Source organism: Meleagris gallopavo, chromosome Z (assembly GCF_905368555.1).
Source record: "Meleagris gallopavo chromosome Z, MGAL_WU_HG_1.1, whole genome shotgun sequence".
Taxonomy (NCBI): Eukaryota; Metazoa; Chordata; class Aves; order Galliformes; family Phasianidae; genus Meleagris; species Meleagris gallopavo.
In genome coordinates this window covers 35,877,371-35,882,846 of record NC_139435.1, presented here as the reverse complement: position 1 = coordinate 35,882,846, position 5,476 = coordinate 35,877,371, and the positions used below count along the sequence as shown (strand labels likewise).

Sequence of the window (5,476 nt, the reverse complement as noted above, 5' to 3'; positions counted from 1 at the left end):
CTAAAACCAAGATTTTGCAGTGATAAGTTTCTAAAAAAAATTGTAAATATAACAAAGAAGGAAAGGTTTCTGTTGCTCCAGTATTTTTCAGAACAAGGAGAACAAGTTAATGTGTTAGTGTCACATTCTATTATTATAAGCAGATTTACATGATTATGACAAATATGTTTTTGTGGAAATGGACATGTAAAAAATGAAACTAAAGTTCACTCTGCTCACCACCAATTTTTATTAGATATAAAGAATCAGTTGTTCAGATTAAGCAACTATCATAGAAGAGATATAGCCTATCATACTCTTAAAGAACATACTTTTAGAAACATTTTTGTAGTAGCAAATTATTTGTGTATGCAGCTAGGAACAACCAGCAAAGGAGGTCTGAATCCAGATTTGTGTTCACAGCTAGAAGGACCCTTTGGCTGTTTTTTGTCAAAGTACACAGATATCTGCAAGAATTTTGCAAACGCCATTCACAGAAGTATACTGAAACTCTGCCCCCTGAAATGTTCAGGTAGAGCAATTGAGCAGAAAGGACTTCTTCTCTTAGGAGACTTCCCTCATACGATGTTTTTTTTTCCCATTACCACTGCGATATAAATAATTTTTACTTTCCTAGAAATGCTACTTATTTTCTTACAGTAGGATGTTCTGCAATTATCTAGATTAGTCCTTTTGAATTCTATTCTATCTTGTTTTTTCAAGGAAAACCTACCCAGATTTCAATGAATATCTTTCTTGAATAAATCATGCAGGACCTTACTTTGTAAATATTTAACAGGCTAGGAAAGCTATGTAGCTAGCTTTGCCATGTGATAGCTCTTCCTGTCCCAAAGGAAAAAAAAAAAAAAGAAAGAAATCTTAATATAGGGATAATATATCAGTACATAGAGAGCAGAGATGTTTCAGAAACCACTATAATATCTTCTTTTTCTTTGTTTGTTGTTTTTTTTCTCCAATGGAAAACAAAAAAAAATTAATATGATCAAAATGCCACCAAAATGCCAGCTCAGAAATCCTATGTAAATGAATATCAAGAAATTTCTGTGGGGAAAAAAAAAAAGTTTTCTATCAATGATCAAAAACCTATTCTAATAACACAAAATGAAATAACAAGATAGTCAGTATGTTTAAAGTGTCTAGAATATCTATTTAAGTACAGTGCACATAGTAAATTAATGTGTTTGGGTTTTCCTGTTTTTTGATTTTTTTTTATTTTTTTTTGCCCAGAATACAGATTTTATTTTCTTAAAAACAGTATACAATGTATCTCTGCAGAAATTCAATATTCAATATACAATAAGTATAAAACTGTGCAAAACTGTGTGCATACAAGTGATGAAGTCAAAAACATGCTTTCTTTTTGTTATACATTCCTCCTCTCTAGAAATATCACAAAAGACTGTCTGAAAACCATAAGAGTGAACTAAGGGATAGGGAACTGGCATAATATAAATTTATCCCATATCCAGCTGTCCTCTTACAATTTAATGCAATGTATTCTTGTCCTCTTACCCATCCTCTCCTATCCATCCTCACCTATGCAAATTAGCACATGTAGTGTGAGACTGCTGTGATTATGTACCTTGAAGGAGTCAGAATGAGAGAAGCATTAATTACAACTGTAGTATTTAACTTTCTGCCTGACATACTATGGACATCAGAAGATTCCTCTCTTCAAAAAATTCTTGGTTCTCTTTATCTGTAATGACAAAATAAAAACTGCCATCACACAAGCTTCTGGAGAAAAGTGCACAGGAGTTATTCCAAGGGCTTTGCTCTAAACTTAATACACACTGTTTTGTTTTCTACAAGAAGGTTCAGTTTAGGATTTTTATACAGATTGTTTAACTAGAAAGCATTTGCATGGGCGTGGTCAAATACTGGAATAGGCTGCCTGCAAAGTTGGTTGATGCTTTGTGTTCAAAAAGCATCTGGATAATGCCCTCAAGAATTTGCTTATACTATTTTGCTCTGTTCTATTCTATTCTGTGGATATATATGTTGGCATTTCAGATTATACTGTTCACTTTAGCACTAAATTGTGCTGAATGAGTATTGGTAAATGGCTATAAATGTACTGGTAAATATTTTACTTAGTCAACATTGGGGATTTAGACACTTTGAAAAAATGATTTCTGCCATGAATTTTTTCAAATATTTTCAAATATACTAGTGATGTTGCTTTAATCAGAGAAATTCAGATTAGTTGATTGTTAAATTGTTGAATTACAAGAGGGGAAGAAAACTGCAACAGATTATTTTGCTAAACTGTGTGTGAAATGATGTGGAAGACTAAACCACCCTGACTGAAGAAAAAATTATAGCTATGTATCCTGTATGGTATAATTACTGCTTTCACAAAGTTGAGGGATAAAAATACAAAAATTGAATCAGAATACCTGGGGAGAGGCCACTGGCAATAAAGCAACTATAGAAACCTACTTTGTTTAAGCTTGAATGACTTTGTAAATACCAAGGCACTAACTGATGCATCCCAAAAGTTTAAATAAACAATGAATAGAATGGGTATGTTCTTTAATCATTAGTTCATTACAGCAGTAAGATAAAATTCCTTTATGCATACATTTTTTAACACAAAATTCTAATGAGAAAAAAAATTTATATTAAAAGCTCTCAGACCACAGATTTCTGCCAGGCTGGGATTGGACCATAAGACAGATTGCCAATGTTGAATTCATCTGAATTCTACAAGAGCATGTGTGAGCAGGGGACAACAGTTTTTCAGCACTACTTCACTCACCTGAGTGATGCTGAATTTCATCCTCCAGCAAGCAGCAGGAACCTAGCAACAGCTCTTCACTATTGCTGGCCACCGCAAAATACTAGTAGTGTCACTTAATGGTTTACTGTCTGCACTAGAGAGGCAGTGAGTTGTCAGCTGAACAGTTATCAAAACAGGATGATTGCTGTCAGCAATGTTAGCACTGTATACCAGGTAACTGTGCTCATTTGTAGAGCAATGTCAAGAAAAGTTTGATGATAGGAAGGGCTGCAGGCTCTACAGTAAAGAGCCTATTAAAAGGTGATGCTCATTCCAAGGAAGATGCATGCGAAGCTGTATTTATAAATATAAGGTATTGGCATCTAGAATAGAGCCTTAATAGAGCCATTGTATGGTTAGTCCATTTAAGGCAAAGTCCTGAATCAAGTTTATTTTTCATGGAAGACAGACATTAATATGGCACTTCCTTTTTTAGCAGTTATGTTATAAGATGAACTCACGGTCATTTCAAAATACTCCAATACAACACGAAGTGATGACCAGAAGAAAGAAAGAAAAAAAAAAAAAAAAAAGGCAAAGAACAGGTCCTTTTTCCCAGTTCTCTGCTCAGATCACTTGAGTGGTCAAATCAACTGTATAAAGCAAAATACAAAATCTGTAGCTTCCTACGTGACTTCCACTCTTGCTATTAGAGCAGCATCTGATTCTCTAAACTGAAATCAGTCCTTTCAGAGAATCAAGGTTTTATTGCACTCTGATACTGGGAAATAAAGCCAATCGAAGGCTTTTGACTGCAATAGCCTTAGTTTAAATGAAAAGGTGTATTATAGCGTCTATTGTGTAATGTGTATTTCCAGGTCTAATGCAATGTGTGGAAGTCATTAGTTTCTCAGGTTGTTGAAATAAAAGTTCTTTTCCCTCTTAAAAATACCAGTGAAATAACAAATTGACAACAACAATACCTCTATGACATCAATCTTTGCAAAACAGTTTTCTAGCCCTTAACCCCATGTCAGTGTTCAGTCACTACAAACAACTCTCTTTACATTGCATGTGCAGTAAAATATTAGCTCTTTCATGTTTTCACCTGATAAACAAGAAAAAAGTTCTACCTGAAAGAAAAAACAGTGTGACTGGTTGCAAGATTATCCCAATTTGGGGAGGGATTCATTTTTTAGTAAGATGGGAGAGTTGACAGAATACTATTGGATGGTACATGAGTGTTCTCTGCATTTAGGGAGCCTCAGCCTGCTTGTGGTGGTTGGTTTCTGCTGAACTTGGTTGGTTGGGTTTTTTCCGACCATATGGAAAAATCTGCATGCACATTTCAGCACAGTTGCTTGCAATGTATGTAACATAGCATATGTGGAGAGTTTTGACTTTTTCCTCTTCTGTTCTGTCTGTCATACTTGCATAAGACTGTTGTCTGATTTGAAAAAGACATCTGAATATTCTATTTAAACAATCCTGATACAATGTTGTGTACATATCTAAAGTAATGAAGTTATGTTTGAAATGGGAATGGTATTAGGGACATTAATAAGAAAAATATTCTAAGGTAATATCATGGATGATATTAGTTGGTGCAATAAATACAATTTTTAAACAAATACTTTCAGAACTTCCAAAAATGGTATGTTTTACTATTATTCCTTTCACAGACAGATATGAATTTGGCATGCTGTAACATCATAGCAGTGTTATGTTAATATTTACCTTTTACTTTGTCTCTTTTCTTGGCAATGTAACTAAAGATGTCTTGTTCATATTAACTACTTAACTGCTGTCTTTGCCCTTTCATAATAGATAGCATTTTGTGCAGATCCTCTTCTGACCTTCTTCTGGTCAGCTTCATCACGTACTTGAAATTTCCTGGAACTTGCATTTTTATTTCCATGACAGATTTTGTTAAATCAGGAGTTTGCTGATCTGCCCCGATGGCTAGAGGAAATGATGACACTGCATATAAGATGCCAATGTATAATCAATCAGAAACATTCAAGAATATAGTAATCAGAATATAGTAATAGGTAATTGTTACCATATATGTTTAAAGATAATCTTTTAATTGATCATGAAAATATTACCATACTGCTCATAAATTATTAAGAACTGCCCAGAAAATAAATGCAAGGAATGTCAATAGTATGCCAAAAATACATTACTTGAAATCTGTCATGTATTGATAGCATATGTGTTTATAGCTTATAGGATTTATATCAGTTCTGTGAGACAAAAAGCATTTATCCAGCATTTATGGCACCTTACCTCTGTCCTGCCCTGCATCAACCATCATCTGCTTTGATTTGCCTGCCCCAAATTATATCCTGGTTTTCTATTTAAATGTAGAAACTTCTGATGAAGAAGTTCTTCTTCTGAGAAGCAGTAGGGGTGCTTTGCAGTGATTGAAAGAAAATAGAAATCACGTATTTTCCACTAGATCATTAGATAGTCGATTTAAACTCAGGTCCTCAAGCTTCTGCCTGCATGGTTATAATCAGTGAGTAGATGTGGGGCAAGGTGCTTCTGTCAGCCAGGATCCTCAAAATTGGCAGAGACTGAACATAAAATTCCCAGTATAATCAGAATCTGCAACGTTTTTAATTATGAGTATGAGCAGGATCTCTTTTGTGCCTTTGGTCTATGGCCTAAAACACCATATCAGGTCTCAAGAAACAAGTCCTGTGGCAACATGGCATTGAGAGTATTACTCATATTCCCTTTCCCCATTCC

General features: G+C 34.4%; 1 protein-coding gene and 1 long non-coding RNA gene across 2 annotated transcripts in view; one reads left to right on the top strand and one right to left on the bottom strand.

Annotated features, from left to right (window-relative positions):
- The window catches only part of ALDH1A1 (aldehyde dehydrogenase 1 family member A1), a 30,768-nt gene that overhangs the window by 383 nt on the left and 24,909 nt on the right, over positions 1 to 5,476 (top strand). The window lies entirely within an intron of this gene.
- The window catches only part of LOC146542208 (uncharacterized), a 39,920-nt gene that overhangs the window by 23,786 nt on the left and 10,658 nt on the right, over positions 1 to 5,476 (bottom strand). The gene's annotated exons all lie outside the window — the stretch shown is intronic.